This window comes from Nanorana parkeri, unplaced genomic scaffold (genome assembly GCF_000935625.1).
Source record: "Nanorana parkeri isolate BGI_ZX_2015 unplaced genomic scaffold, ASM93562v1 scaffold1216, whole genome shotgun sequence".
Classification (NCBI taxonomy): Eukaryota; Metazoa; Chordata; class Amphibia; order Anura; family Dicroglossidae; genus Nanorana; species Nanorana parkeri.
This window is the reverse complement of record NW_017307484.1, coordinates 83,951-101,269: the sequence shown is the minus strand read 5'-3', so window position 1 is coordinate 101,269 and position 17,319 is coordinate 83,951. Positions and strand designations below refer to the sequence as shown.

Below are 17,319 nucleotides of genomic sequence, written 5' to 3'. Positions count from 1 at the left end.
TACAATGTTTTGGAAGTTTGTGCCAAAGGAGTTGGAGCTATTCGTAGTTTCCTGTAGTAATTTGATGACAATCCTATGCAACTTTATATGCACTCCCATTCCCCCTTATGCCCTCATTTTCACAAAATCACTGCAAATTTTAACAAGCTGATTCATCCGTGCCAAGTGCCTGACATTGTCAACTGGATAGCTTGTTTGTCTTTCCAATCACTTTGGCATGATGACTCACACACTGACTTGGAGTCAAGATACCACTCAGTTCTTCTGTTTAAGCCAATATTTCTTCTACTGGGTATTTTATTCCCTCTGTATCTACTGTTCCCTAGTTATAGTTTTTTTTTCTTGTCATTGAAAGTGAGACTTTGATGGGAACTTGAAGAATTCTTCCAAATCTAAGTAAATTAAAGTGTATTTAAACCCAAGAACAAAAATGTAATGCATTGCACTTTACCAGCCCTTACATGGGGTGGCCTGCCAGTAACACACTTCTTATGCTAGGGTAACAAGGCTCCCTCACCATATTGTATTTATGTAGGAGCAGCATTGTTACCCTAGGATAAGCAGAGAAAAAATTACTGGATGTCACTGCTCCCCGCAGGGATTCCTCCTCAAGCTCTCACTGGAAGGTCAGACAGGGGAAGGGGTGGGCATGGTTGGCTCTGGCTCTAGATAGTCCGAGCCACTCGTCAATCAGGCAGCTGGATGGATACCAATACATGTCATCTGGATCCTTCCCAGCTGCGGTGCAGCTCTTTGCTGTCAGCTGATAGCTGGCATAAGCCCACTATATGCTTACATGTGGTCACAGGAGTACATAAGTAAATGTTCTTTCACCCAAAAGAGAAGTAAAGCCAAAAAAAAGGTTTAGCTTTACTTCACTTTTAGCAACAAAAGGAAGAGTACAAGCCTGCCTGAGTTCCAGGAACTTTCCAGTAGTCTTTGTGCTGAGTTACCATCCTAGAATGCAGGGGGTTTCTGGATCATACAGAAAAAGAATTACTTCAAACATTCCAGCAGGCTTGGAACTGTTCTTTCACAGCCACCAGTGGAGGTACTGGCTAAGGAATACCTGCATCAGACGCAACTTGGAAGGGGGTTCATCTCTTCTGCTTAAAGTGTAAACCACCTTAAATTCACAATCCAAATCTCAGGCTATTTAGACACTATAACTTTCCATGGATTGCTAACTGAAATGCAAGAAAGTAAACGACATTAGCACAAAGTCTAACTGCAGCCCTTGTTCAGCCCTGTAAAACTGTAATGCTCTGCAGATTCTTTTTAGACTTTCTATTCACCTTTGACTCTCTGTGCAGCGTAATAAAGCTAATCTTATCTTTCCATTCAAATAAAATGGAGTCATGATCTGCCATTTCCAAGCCATAAATACATAAAAATACATGAGTGACCAAAGATCACACTCTATCTAACTATCCCATTCTGGGATAGGTAAGGCAATACCTGTTATCATAGGCTGTTAGACCTTGTAGTAATGCTGCTGCAGTGTGTCATGTAGGGCACTGATATGGGAAGAATCCAGCATATGATATGGCTAGGGTCCAGCATATAACATAGGGAGAGGCCAGTGTATAATATGGGGCGAGTTCAGCATATGATACAGGGAGAGGCCTATGTATGATACGGGGAGAGTCCATTGTATGATACGGGGAGAATCGATTGTATGATAAGGGGAGAATCGAGTGTATGATAAGGGGAGAATCGAGTGTATGATACGGGGAGAATCGAGTGTATGATACGGGGAGAATCGAGTGTATGATACGGGGAGAATCGAGTGTATGATACGGGGAGAATCGAGTGTATGATACGGGGAGAATCGAGTGTATGATACGGGGAGAATCGAGTGTATGATACGGGGAGAATCGAGTGTATGATACGGGGAGAATCGAGTGTATGATACGGGGAGAATCGAGTGTATGATACGGGGAGAATCGAGTGTATGATACGGGGAGAATCGAGTGTATGATACGGGGAGAATCGAGTGTATGATACGGGGAGAATCGAGTGTATGATACGGGGAGAATCGAGTGTATGATACGGGGAGAATCGAGTGTATGATACGGGGAGAATCGAGTGTATGATACGGGGAGAATCGAGTGTATGATACGGGGAGAATCGAGTGTATGATACGGGGAGAATCGAGTGTATGATACGGGGAGAATCGAGTGTATGATACGGGGAGAATCGAGTGTATGATACGGGGAGAATCGAGTGTATGATACGGGGAGAATCGAGTGTATGATACGGGGAGAATCGAGTGTATGATACGGGGAGAATCGAGTGTATGATACGGGGAGAATCGAGTGTATGATACGGGGAGAATCGAGTGTATGATACGGGGAGAATCGAGTGTATGATACGGGGAGAATCGAGTGTATGATACGGGGAGAATCGAGTGTATGATACGGGGAGAATCGAGTGTATGATACGGGGAGAATCGAGTGTATGATACGGGGAGAATCGAGTGTATGATACGGGGAGAATCGAGTGTATGATACGGGGAGAATCGAGTGTATGATACGGGGAGAATCGAGTGTATGATACGGGGAGAATCGAGTGTATGATACGGGGAGAATCGAGTGTATGATACGGGGAGAATCGAGTGTATGATACGGGGAGAGCGCAGTGTATGATACGGGGGGAGCGCAGTGTATGATATTTTGCTATGGGGCCCTGTGATTTCTAGTTTCGCCCCTGCTGGAAAGATCAATATATTTTGCTCTAAAACATGGTCAGAATATGTAGTTAATAAAATATAATGAAAATAATATATATATATATATATATATTTATAAATATTTTATATATAATATAAAAAGCACATAAACTAAAGAAAGAAAAATGGAGCTGCATAGTATACTGTAACAGCTAATCAGATTAGTACCTGTAACAAAGATGAATCTGAACTCACATAAGCTCAGGTTTTACATAGTGAAGACCAGTTTTATTGTGCGTCATAATCTTCAGACACATGTCCAATGTTGGTAAGTCAGAGCTGTATTCTCTGTGTTACGTTTCTGTTTACATTTTATTGCATGCATGTCGTACAGATACTGTGATCAATGACGGGGTGATACCTCCGGCGATAGTGTCCTGATTAATCAGGGTGTTCAAATTTTACAGCACCTTAATGCAATCACAGGAAGTAGGGTTGCAACCTGTCCAGGATTCACCCGAACAGTCTGGGTTTTGAATGCGGTGTCCAGGTTTCATGGCAGCAGAAACCCAGACACAAGATGTTAGGCAAACAGGGGGCAACCAAATTAAGATAGGGGCTACTGGCCCAGCCCTGAAAATAGTCTCTACTGTGATATTTACATATGAATGGGTGACACTATTTACATATGAATAAGCCACCACTCATTCTCCCCAAAACATTTGTTCGGGTTTCGCTTGAAGAAAAGATGGCAGACCATAACAGAAAGGCATTCTGGGGAAATCCTTTTCAGCATTATATTTATACTAAAACTAAAGCTGGCCATACACAGTTAGACTTTTGTCTGAACGTTCATTCAAAATCATTTGTCAGGGCATTAGATCTCGCCATCATTGAGTCAACTAATTTAGTTTGAAAGCCTTTAAAATATTTGCCCAGATCTGCTACTTAAATGCAGTCCTATATGTAAAAGGCCAGGTTCACACCATTTTCCAGACCAGATCTGAAACACATTGCATTGTGTTTTGCCGCGATTTTGAGCAGGGTTTTTTTTTTTGTTTAGCTCAAAATGGGCTTTTTTGGTGCGGTCCAGTGTGCTTTCATGTGTTAGTATGCGTTTTTGATGCGTTCCAGACCAGAAAAAATGAGACGAGCAGTACTTTTTGGGTCTGGACTGGAACGGACTGTGTGGTGTGAACAGAACCCAGAAATACCATAGGAATACATTGGGATGTTTTATTGGTCCGGGAACAAACTGTTCTGGTCTGGACACCATTCAATTTATGTCCAATCCAGTCACCTTTCACACTACATAGTCATTGTTAAATTCTGCAGATCTAACACATCAAATCTAAGGAAGATCTAACTGGTGTGTGACAATGGCATTAAAATATTCTGTATATACCACTATTACAAACAATAGTAATGTTTATATCATATATCTTTTATAGAGTATCTAAACCCAGGGGTGGACCTCCCGGCAGTGCACCTTCCGCAGCAGCAATCACTTCTGACAGCTCTCCCCTCTCGACCCCTCTGTAGCTGCAGCGGCCGGAGGAGAAAAATCGGTTCGGCTGTCTCTGCACTGATCAGGCTCCTCTCCAGCCACCTGCAGCTGCCTCCGCCCACTTCAGCTGCTATAAGCTGAGAGAGTGCAGACTTACCATTGGCCGGCTGTAGAAGAACGGGTCTTGAAGTCAGGGGACAAGGAGGCATTACATGAGAACATGCAGGCAACATTGCTGTCCCCCACCACCACCAGGGGAAGAAGAGGGCAGAACACTTGAATCTGTGTTATTATTGCACTGTGCGTTACACCGCAGACTTCTGTACTCTGCGTTATTACTGCACTGTTCGTTACACCGGTGACTTCTGTACTCTGCGTATTTACTGCACTTTGCGTTACACCGCTGACCTTTGTACACTGTGTTATTACTGCACTGTGCGTTACACCACTGACCTCTGTACACTGTGTTATTACTGCACTGTGCGTTACACTGCTGACCTCTGTACTCTGTGTTAATACTGCACTGTGCGTTACACTGCTGACCTCTGCGTTACAACTGACCTCTGTACTCTGCATTACAACTGACCTCTGCACTTTGTAAAGGGATTTTACGGGTGGCCCCACACTAAAAACATAAGAAAGGGGGGTTCCACTTTACACTGAACACCCCCCTTCAAATTAGGAGCCCCTTTCAAATCAGAGTCCCCCCTTCACATCAGGAGCCACCCCTTTTTATATCAGAGTCCCCCTTTCACATCAAGAGTCCCCCCTTTCACATCAGGAGCCACCCCTTTTTATATCAGAGTCCCCCCTTTCACATCAAGAGTCCCCCCTTTCACATCAAGAGACCCCCTTCACATCAGAGTCCTACCATCACATAACATTAAGGCTCCCCTGAGAAAGCCAGAAGGCACCCCAGAGTGCCAAGAAACGCTTGAGAAAGGTTTCCTTAGAGAATGCAGGCTAAGTATGTCCAGCAATACACATGTCTAGGCAGCACCCCCCCTCCCTCCATTATTCAAACTGCCATTTTCATTTCTGTATTTGTATACATTATCAGACGCATACAAACTTCTGATAACGACAGTTATCTGGCTGCGCCTGGCAGCAATATATGTGCGTCACCGACCTGGAGAAAGCATGGGGCAAGTGAAAGAAAAAAGTCAGAATGACGTATCCCCATTCTTGTTTCTAGACAGTCAGAAAGCATTTTCAGAAGGAAATTTCAGTGGCAGTTGAGATATTTCTGTCAAGAATAGCATCCTTTAAATTTTAGTTTTTCTACCGCCCCAAGACTTTCACAGCATGTGGTCATAGCATTGATATTTCTAATAAATGACTAACTTAGTCCAAGCACAAGTGTTCCTGTATAAATCAATATGGGATTTGTCATCAGAAGTTATTGTAACAAATGCATGCAGGAAGTTATTCCCACAAGAACACGTCATTCATGTCTAACAGATAGCAGAGCAATCAGGATATTAGGTTTAAAATGAAGAAACAATAATCTCCAGGTACATGGAGGTTATGAGAGCCCCACACCCTAAATCATAGATCTCTATATCCAGAAATACAGAGTTTCCCTTGCATTGCTAACCATGGGCTAAAGGGAAAAAACAAGATTCCAGAAAGAGGAAATAATTCGTAAATAAACGACGGATCTGCTGTATTTTGTACTCGTCACTGGGGAACTTGAAAATTACAGCAAAACCTTCACTCACCTTTCCACCAGGATGAAGGGTTATTCTGAGAGCTGTGGTGTAGCTGGTGGGATTTAATTGTGCTCTCCCTAGGGCTCTCCCAAGACTCCCAGAGGACCGTTAACACCAAACTTCAGGAGCTGAATCCTTGCGTCTGCTCACATGGAGCTGTCCATGGTGTCTGGCAGCTGGAGATAATGACTGGCAGCACTTAGAGCCTAGCACATCCCTTCCATTACCACACCTATTTCCTTACCAGAAGGTTAGTCTGGAACACCCCCTGCCTGAAAGCTCCCAGCACTGCAAAGCAAACAAATGTACACATTTATGTTAGGAGCATCTTATGTATTCTTGATTGAACATTTAAAGTGTATCTAAACCCAAAATAAAAAAATAAATATATTGCAGCTTACCAATTCTTAGATGTAGCGGCTGAATTTGTTTTCTTTTTTTCCTTTATTTTCACCTGCTGATCCGGACATTGACAGGTCTATTCACAAAAGGATGACGGGTTTGGAGAAGGCAGGAGAAGTGAACAATCTAGGACAAAATAGCTGAACTGGAAAGTGAGAAGAATTGGAGAATGTTTCCATAGCAGTTATCCTAGATTGTTCACTTCTCCTGCCTTCAAGCTCTTCACCCTGTTGTGAATAACCCCGTAAGTCTGATATTTTTTAACTTCCATTAGCAGACCAAGTTGTCCAGCAAAAAGTGGCAGATAGAGGTTTGAGACAAACCATTTAACACTGACAGGGATATTCACAATGGTCAACTTTTATTCATCTATGGAAAACCTTTATAATAAACAGAAAAACATTCTGTTGCTTTAACTGCTTAAAAAGTGTTAGGCTGGGCATACACCTTACAACCATCGCAAGACTTTTGTCTTGCGATGGTTGTAAGGTATTTTAAAAAACGTACGATCTGCCTATGATCGCAAGCCACGCCCCGAGGGGCGGGCTTCCGATGACCGCAATGCCGAACGGGCAGTGTGCGCTTGCGCACACCGGCCCGTCCGGCTTTTATCTTACGAACATGCTACACACCTGCCGAACATCGTACGATGCTCGGCAGGTTTTCAAACATGTTCGTAAGTTTAAAGTCGTGCGACCTTACAGTAGTAGAGGTTGCACGGCTTCCACACACCTTACGATAATCGTACGATCGCGGGATTTCCAGCGATTATCGTACGATTATCATAAGGTGTGTGGGGACCTTTAGCTGGAGTTCTGATTTCATTTGTTCCATCTAAATCTTCTAGTGCAACTAACATTACCCTCTCCACATGGTGACAATGCTGCTGTCCATGGGTGCCCCTTTGCTCTTCCATAGAGCTGGAGCCACCCTTAAGCTGGCCACATACCTTACAACCTTAATTTCAAAAACGTACGATCTGCCCATCTTGGACATGCAGATTGTACTTGCGATAATCGCAAGCCCGCCCCGCTGAGGGGCGGGCTTCCGATGACCGCAATGCTGAACGGGCAGTGTGCGCTTGTGCACACCGGCCCGTGCGGCATTTATCTTACGATCATGCTGCAAACCAGCTGAAAATCGTACGATTCTCGGCTGGTTTTCGAACATGCTCGAAAGACTAAAGTCGTGCGACCGTACAGTAGAAACGGTCGCACGCCTTCCACACACCTTGAGATAATCGTACGATCGCGGGATTTCCCGTGATTATCGCAAGGTGTGTGGGCACCTTATGACAGCAAGGGGGAACTCAATAAAGCCTTAACGGGACTTTACTGGCAGTGTGGACTTTTAAAGGGTCCTGCGCCAAATTCAAAAAAGCCCTGTCACCAGTTTCAGTAGCTTTAGATTAAAGTAGTTCTTAATACTGCTACTTTCAGAATCTGTTGCTATGGCTGTGACAGAGTCAAAAAGAACTGTTTGAACACTCCGGCCTCATTGCTCCCCTGTACCGCAAATGGAAGTGGTTGCACCAAATTCATCTACTGGTACATGTATCTGGTACAAACACTGAATTCTAAAGAGTGTTGCAGACGATCTTTATAAATTGCAGTGGAAATGTGTTACCGGCTGGACCACCAGCTGAAAATAAAGGAGAAAAAGCCTGAGAAAGAAAACTAATGCAGCCACCATATCTAAGCATTGGTAAGCTGCAATATACAGTATTACCTTTTTGGTTTATATACGCATTAAGCGTCCATATTAGGCATGAAAGACCATTTAGTATTTAGTGTAATAAAAGATTATTGCAAAACAATACCGGCGCCTTCAAATCCAAAAAGAGCCCAGCAGTAAAAAAAATACAGCAAACACGATGGAGGCAGCTCCCACAGATTAGATGGACCACCAGTCTATGAGAAAAGGAACAAAAGAGAGCGCCTCCATAGTGTAAAAATTTTATTTAATAGTAAAAACACGCAGCTCTAAAGGTGCCCATACACTGCACGATTCTCGTACGAGAATCGCGGGAAATCCCACGATCGTACGAGAATCGTGCAGTGTATGGAAGGCGTGCGGCCGTCTCTACTGTACGGTCGCACGTCTTCCGTCGAACCAGCAGGCTAGAAAACCCGTACGATTCCCGGCGAGTTAGTGGCCTGCTGGTTCGACAACTGCCGAACGGGCCGGTGTGCACACAGCCCGTTTGCAGTCATTGTAAGCCCGCCCCTCGGGGGCGGGCTTGCGATGATCGCAAGTATGATCTGCCTGTCCAAGATGGGCAGATCGTACGTTTTTTTTAAAGTACTTTACAACCCTCGCAAGACAAAAGTCTTGCGAGGGTTGTAAAGTGTATCGGCACCTTTAGGCTGTACTTACAACAGTTCAGTAGAATAAGGTGAGAGGATGGAACCCCTGGCTGGGCGAATCTGGAGCGATGTAAAACACCAGTAACCTTGATCCCTGTATTGATAAATGGTTTACGCGTTTCTGGGGCACGCCCCCTTCATCAGAACCAATCTTTTGTTCCTTTTCTAATAAAAGATTATGGTTACAGACACATTTTGAGTTACAGTAGAACTAACCATAATGAATATGCCCAAATACAGTAAATGAGACGGTACATTTTCACTTTGCTCCAGCCAAACACCTACATATACATGTTGACATGTTTGAACTGTTATACCTGCCATAACATTTGTGATTCTGCTCTGCCATGTTTGTAATTCATATATTTCCGGCTACAAGGGTGACACCACTCTCTATATTACAAATAAGGAATACAGTGGTGGCACTTCACCAGCCTGCTGATTGAACAATGAGGGAGTAGAAGCACACAAAGCCATCTCTATGCTCTCATCCCTTTATAGGTGCCCATACACCTTACAATTATCTGCAGGTTTTCTATGGTCAGATGGAAAAAAGAGATTCCTCCATCTACGCTAAGTTGTGTGGATGGAGGAATCTCCCACTGGGCCAAACTTCAGTATCTTGCTAGTCGTCCCTGCTGGCTCTCAAAATATTTTAGTAATGCCTGCATCCAATCAGATTGTTCAGGTATTTTGAGAGCCAGCGGGGCCGACTAGCAAGATAATGAAGTTTGGCCCAGTGGGAGATTACTCCATCCACACAGTTAAGTGTAGATGGAGGAATCTGTTGCACTTTTTCCATCTGACCATAGAAAATCTGCAGATAATTGTAAGGTGTATGGCCAGCTCTAAACATTGCATCGCTCAACAACATCTCACTTGGGGGACACTGCTACTTCCTTACCCTACCTTCCTTAAGTGCCTGTTCACATGCAGTATGTGCTGGTGCGACAACGTGTATGTGTATTTTTGTGCACTGTGTTAAGGTTTGAAAATGAAAGAGAGAGGCTGATTGGTTGAAATACACAGCTGCTCCAGATTTTGTCTGCTCCAGTTTTGATAAATTCCCCTCATGGTACTTTTTTAATAAGCTTTTTGGTACAATTTCACAAAAGAAAAGCGCATGGGGCAGCAGGGTATAGTGAGGCGCCATTACCAATAAATAGGACCGGCAGTGTGGTCCTCTGCTGTGGCAAAGTGCTTGAAACACACAGATTGCCATAGCGCACAGATGTGAACTAGGGCTTAATGTGAGTGTCGCAGTGCAGATGATTACTAAAAGCTAATATAAAGAAAACCAGCTGTATATAAGAATGTATTTAATTATTTTTTTTAATGCATGCATACCTGTCTGGATTTCAGTCTTAAAGAAGAACTCCGGGACTGGGGATCAAGTGAGTATATCTGCTTAATTGGAGACCCCAAGACAAAATGAGCACTTAATCCTTGTAGTGCTGGGGTTGCCCCACCGCAAGTCTTCATTTTTTGTAATTTCTTGTTTAAAATAAAGCTATTTTCCTTTGTTACAGAAGCTGAAGAAAGCATGCTTTGCTTTATGGCATTAAAATAGATGTAAACCTGAACTGAGTGACAATTACTTTGACAAAACTCTGCATATCATAAACAGTTGCTACCACTTTATATAAAAGACTTAATGTCACCTATTTTATCATGCCTTGTTCCACCTTAGTGCTGCTGATCTCCTGCAGCCTTTGTGGAGCCATATCTGGTCTATAGGCATGTAATCCAGCAAAGGCTACATGGAATTTCTACCATTTTACAAGAATTGTGCTGATAACCAAGTGCACTTGTCATAAGATATTACATGACTTACACACCCAGAACTCCCTTGTCAATATTACATGCAGCCTTGGACTACCTGGTTACCACTGCCTGTTATGATTCCTTCCCTCCGGCAGTATAAGAGATAATACTGCAGATAGGTATTTAACCCTGTGGAGTTCATAGGGAGGAGCTGTAAAGGACAATTTTATGGAAAGCCGGAATGTAATCTAATGTATATGCTTCATTTCAAAAGCTTCATAAGCTGTACAAAACCTCATGGCTCTATGTGAAAGTCCACCCACTTTCAGAGAAATAATCATCTAAAGGTGGATGACTGGCTCTAAAGAGATAGGCGAGCTTATGAAAACAGTGGAATAGGGCCTAATTTGATAGTTTAAACGCTTCAGAAGGTCCCCATTAAAGTTAAGTGATATTTGGGTACAAAGCCAGAGACTGCAAGGCAACTAGCATTTTTATAAGGAGGTCAGCTATGGGGACCTCCACATTTTCCATAGTACATGTTTCCTTTTACAAGTGATACAATGCTATTCACTAGAGCATATTTTCCCAACCAGGGTTCTGTGGAACCCTAGGATTCCTCCAGAGCTTAATAGGGGTTCCTAGAACAATGAGCTCAAGGTATCTGTAAGGGGGAAATTCTTCCCACTAACCACCAATGCAAGTGTAATATCCTTCCCATTGACCACCAATACAAGGATAATTCTTCCCAATGACCAAGAATGTAAGCAGCATTTCCCCCCCCGACAACCAAGGTAGGTAGCATTCATCCCACTGGCCATAAATATATGTAGAAATCTTCCCACTGACCCCCAATGCAAGTGTAATACTCTTCCCATTGACCACCAATACAAGGAGAATTCTTCCCAATGACCAAGAATGTAAGCAGCATTTCCCCCCCCGACAACCAAGGTAGGTAGCATTCATCCCACTGGCCACAAATATATGTAGAAATCTTCCCACTGACCACCAATGTAGGTAGCATTCTTCCCACTGGCCACAAATATAAGTAACATTCTTTCCACTAGCCACCAATGTACAGTAAGGAGCATTCCTCCTACTGGCCACCAAATGTAAAGAGCATTCTTCCCACTGACCACCAAAATAAGGAGAATTCTTCCCAATGACCACGAATGTATGCAGCATTCTTCCCACTGACAACCAATATAAGTGGCATTCTTTTTACTGACCACCAATGTAGGGAGCCTACTTCCCACTGACCACCAATATAAGGAGATTTTTTTTCCAATGACCATGAATGTAAAGAGACATTTTCCCACTAACCACAAATGGAAGGGGACATCTTCTCACTGACCACAAATGTAAAGGACATTCATCCCACTGACCACAAATGTAAGGAGAAATCTTCCCAGTGACCACGAATGTATGGGACATTCTTCCCACTGACCACAAATGTAAGGGGAGATCTTCCCACTGACCACAAATGTAAGGGGAGATCTTCCCAGTGACCACAAATGTAAGGGGAAATCTTCCCAGTGACCACAAATGTAAGAGGAAATCTCCCCAGTGACCACGAATGTAAGGGACATTCTTCCCACTGACCACAAATGTAAGGGACATTCTTCCCACTGACCACAAATGTAAGGATACATTTTCCCAGTGACCACGAATGTAAGAGACATTCTTCCCACAAATGTAAGGAGAAATCTTCCCAGTGACCACGAATGTAAGGGGAAATCTTCTCACTGACCACAAATGTAAGGAGAAATTTTCCCAGTGACCACAAATGTAAGTCGACATCTTCCCAGTGACCACGAATGTAAGGAGAAATCTTCCCATTGACCACAAATGTAAGGGATATTCTTCCCGCTGGCCAATTTGAAAGAGCACTACAGTTGTCACTGTCTGCATTTCTTTGCTGCCTATTATAATGATGTTACATTTCAATGTTATTACTGAAGACAATATTGGCATATAGAGCAGCCCTGTGTGTCAAATACACTAATAATATTCTATTTTGTACTCTTATAACTAGGGATGCACCGATACCGATACTAGTATCAATATCGGGGGCCGAATACGCACCCAAATGATCCGATGCCTTACTGTATCAGGAAGCCGGGCAGTGCGTCATTACACGCTGCCCGGCTTCCTGATTGGCCGGGAATCTTTCTGATTGGCCCGGGAAGCCGGTTTCATGCTCCCTCGTCATCTCATGACGAGGGAGCATGGAGCCGGCTTCTCGGCCAATCAGGAAGCAGGGTGCCGTCATTACACGGCGCCCGACTTGCATGATTGGCCAGCAAGCCGGCTCCATGCTTTCTCGTCACATAGTGACGAGAAGCATGGGACGGCTTCCATGTTAATCGGGAAGCTGGGTGGCGAGTCTTTACACGTTGCCCTGCTTCCTGAATGGGACTTCCGGTACTCGGTATTTGGTCTCGGTGAGTACCGAAAAATAATATCGGTACCAAAATACCGGTATCGGTGCATCCCTACTTACAGTATAACTACAATTTACTGTTCATGCTAATGTCTAGCGCGTATGCATGTGTATATGTATATAGTATATTTAGAATATAATAATTATCAAGGGTTCCCTGAGACCAGAAAGTTATTTCAAAGATTCCTCTATGATAAAAAGGTTGAGAAAGTCTGTTCTAGAGATCTCTATGAATTGTATATTAAAGCAAACATATACAGATGATGGGTATATTGAAATATTTCAGTCATTTAAGTTTTCTTTATTAAAGAAAGCGTGTGCAGTGTGGCCCATGAATGAATTTGACGTCGCCTTGGTGAAAGTCTATAAAGACAAATGAACAGATGAAATTGTTAATTTGACGTTCAAGCATGGAGCAAAGTATCCTGTAACTGAGCAAACATGAGTTATTGCAGGGTAAGGTACAGACTATATGACCAATGAACACACCCTTCTCGGAGAGCATTTACAGCTTGTGTTATTAAGCATGTGAATGCCATTAAGGTTTAACTGCACGTCTATATCTTTTGTCATATAAATGTTACATAATATTACATGAGGAGAAATGGGTCCAAATACTCAAGATTTTTCAAAACTTGAAAAGAACTCAGGGAATTAACAAAGCTAAAGAAGAACTCTGAGCATAATTATTCCTAACCCTTGCAGTGGGGCTACCCCCGCACTGCAAGGGTTACCTGCTCATTTTGGTAAAGGGGCTGGATTAAAGCAGATATACTCACGATCCTCGATCCTGCCTAGCTGCTAGACTGGTCCCTGAAGCCTCTATTTCCCCGGGCTCCAACGGTCTATGGACCTGTGACGTCATCGTGTCTAATGCAGTTCCATCTATTAGACATGAGGACGCAGAGGGACATACCACCGTCATGGTGGATGGTGAGAGATGGGAGTGCTAACTGCCACAGTTTTCAAAGTCATCCTTTGAAAAGACATTACAGTAGAGTTAGGCAGTGTAATGTTCTAAGTCCTAAGTGTTCCAAACACCAGAGCCCAGGCTATTGCAGTACTGAACATCACAATTTCCTGCTTAATCAAGAGATGAAAGTAAATTTTTATGGTATATTTTTAGACATCAATTACTGTACCAGAACTATAGTAATATTGTCTCTATCAGTTCTTCAGCCACTGTAAGGATTATGATTTGAACATAGTTGTAACAAGCAGCTCTATGTCCTGAGAGTGTGCTGTTCATCTCTAGAAATCCCATTACCTGATTACCCCCCTCAATTACCCCCAAGCCCTGCACATAGCGAGCTCAGTATTGGCTAATCACTACACATAACCAGTAATACTGGTAACAGCACCATGTTAGCAGACTAAAGGTGCCCATACACTGCACGAAAAAAAAAAACACACCTTAAATAGATCTGTAATTATTAATGCAAGCACCTAAATGTGACTTGGTATTAGTCCCATGCCATTCTTGTACAGCAGAGCTCAGAAAGGGGTAGGGAGAAGCAGCACAAGGAGTTAGGTGTAATTAGCATTTTGGAGTAGGAGAGAGTAGAAAGAGATGAGCTCATTAGGGTGCTGCTTCTCCTTTTACTGATCAGGCACAGAGTGATGGAGTAACAAGGAATAACAAGGGGTAAAAGTAAAACTATGGCAGAAAAGGATCAGATCCCCTCCCCGGTCAGCCAGGACTGTGATGTAGCAGAGTGCTGCAAAATGTTATGACTGGATGGACAGAAATACAAATCATTTGGGAAGCAAGGCAGCTTCCATGTATGAATTTAATTTGTGTATTCTCTTTCCCATAGTTCAGCTTTAAGTTCAAAGGCTTATAGTGACACGGTCATGAGAGAAATACAGGGCTGCCATTGCTAGTCTCCTCCCAAAATGCTAGCTACCTGGCTGTGTCAAATTTAGGACAATAAAGGAGACAGAATTTCTTATCTCTATGCTGGTTCTGGGTCAGTAATTCAGACAACACTGACGCCAGCGCATCAACAACAGCCTAGCATCCCCAATGGAGAGTTCATCATTTGTCATAACAGATCCTCTTTATAGAATAGCTGTATCAAGGAGATAGGTACCCTCATTCTGAAAATTTTCATTACCTGGCTGTCATTGTTATCCAATAGCTTAGTACTTTCTGGGTCACATTCTCATAACAAGTATGCAATTTAGGAGCTCTGGCTTCACTTTGAATTTTCATATCGGTATGCTTGTTCCAGGCCACTGGCTAAAAGCACAAAAGGCAGAGACACAGACATTTTCAGAACAAGATAAGTAAATGGTAGTGTGTGAGTTATGTGCTGCAGGTTTACTGTTACATTTAAGGAGTAAAGTATATCTATAGCCTAAACTTCCAATGGGGTCACCTGTCATAGTGATAACTAAGAAGGGATTTCCACTCTCTTTCTGCTGTGTCTCAGACTTTAGGGCTTAGATTAAGGATCTTCATTTATCTTATTGACCCGATGGTGGGGGGTTAGGCTGAGGGTAAGGGTATAGTCTAACAAATAGGGTCGGGTTGACTGGTGATCTTAGGCACCACAACCCTTTTAAACAATAGCAATTAAACATGTTATGAGAATACTTTTTTTTTTGTTTGAGGCACCAGCACATATACAAATCTGTTAAAATATCCAAATTTATTAAATCACAACATATACTAAACAAATTAAAAAGCTTATTGATCAATAAATCTCATACACATAGGTACCACCCCCCTTAGCCACTGACTGACTAATTCAGATTTAAGAGGCAGCAAAACCTAAGGATGACCGTTCTGGAGCATGCAGTTTTAACAACATGTCTGCAATGGGAATTCCCATATTTCTTTGCCATTAGGTTCTCTTTGTACCCATATCAACTGTTTTCCAGTTTCTAAATCAACTAATGCATCTTTCTAATGTTGAATGAGCCAAGTGGCATAAATATTTAGATGTTATGCCAGTATATTTGAGAGCATTAAAGTGAGCCTGTAAACATTAACTTGTGAACTGAGTGACCTTGTGACTAAATGGGTCTAGAAATTATTTATGGTTATATTTTGTGGCATTGGGAATACTGCTAACTTCCGAGCTAGTACATTACAGTATCTGATCATTTTATGCAGCTTGTTACATTTTAAAATCCACAATAGCAAAGAATGTAGCTTATGAAACATAGTTTATGAAAGTTACTGCCAAGGTCAGGATAATAGGCAATCCATGTAAAATTGTATCTAGTCTACAATGAAATGATAACCATAGGAATGTGGCTTCTAGACAACCTCAGATTATGGGTTCCCGAGTACAAAAGTACGATTTTTTTGCACTTAACATTGATTTTTTTTTTTTCCCCATTGAGGGACACAGGAATGTAAAAACTTCATACATTCCTGTGTCCCTCAAAGAACCCTCAAGCAAAACAATATCCTTAGTGGTGAGACAAGTTGTTTTACATGCTTGTTTGTGAGTGTGCCATGATGCCTTTCTTCCCATGTGCTCCAAGATGGAGACTCTCATAGTTTAGAGTTAGGACCGCACTATGAAAAGGTGCCTTGGCGCGGCAGTGCGGCTTTCACATCCTCTGCAGAAGACGTGTATCCAAACCTGTTATCCTTAGTGGTGAGACAAGTTGTTTTACATGCTGGTTTGGGAGTGTGCCATGATGCCTCTGTTTTACTCCTCAAAGAACCCTGCCCCCATCCATCATGCTTCAGTTTTGTGAGAAAGTAGTACGTGGTGCCAATAAACACAAAAGGCGTGGGGATCAAAGTCCCTTTAGGCTGGGTTCACACCTGGGCATTACCATAGGCGCATTTTTTCAGCTCGTTTAGTTCAGTGAAACGCGCGTTCGACGCTCGTTTTTATACCTCCCTGGCGGTATGATTTTTTTTCTCCATCTTTTTTTAACTTTCAAACTTCCCGCCGGTTCCGCCCTCCTGCGACACGGATGCTCACAAAAAGGGACGGAACTTGGAAGACGGCACCGGGCGGAGGACACAGCGGGGATAGCGGACAAGGTAAGACCTACGCTGTATTCCCGAGTGTGGCTTGGGGTTACCGCTTTGTTAACCCCCCTAGCCACACTCCGGAATACCAATGGATACGCGTGGAAATATGCCCCCAAAAGACGCTCCTGTACTGTTTGGGCGTAGGGCGTTTTTCATTTCCACACTGAAATACGCCCAGGTGGGAACCATGCCCATAGGAAAATTATGGGATTTCACTTGCGCTTCGATGAGCGCTGAAAAACACCCAGGTGTGAACCCAGCATAATGGACTTTAAGAAACAGATTTTACAGTAAGAACAACAATTTTCTTTTCTTAATACTCAATTGAGGGACACCGGACTGTTGAAAAATGTTAATCATTTGGGACTTCCACAAGCAGTCCAGCTGGAGGGGGGCAGCAGCAGTCTGCAACTTGCAGAAGGACAAATGCCCAAATCTAAACCAGAAAAGA

General features: G+C 43.0%; 1 protein-coding gene across 1 annotated transcript in view; it reads right to left on the bottom strand.

The window, feature by feature from the left end:
* MYO1A (myosin IA) overlaps positions 1–6,047 on the bottom strand; it is an 82,828-nt gene extending 76,781 nt beyond the window's left edge. Inside the window, exon 1 of the mRNA XM_018568613.1 lies at positions 5,900–6,047. The gene's annotated coding sequence lies outside the window, so the exon portion shown is untranslated. The remainder of the gene's footprint in view (positions 1–5,899) is intronic.
* Between the last annotated feature and the right edge of the window lie 11,272 nt (positions 6,048–17,319).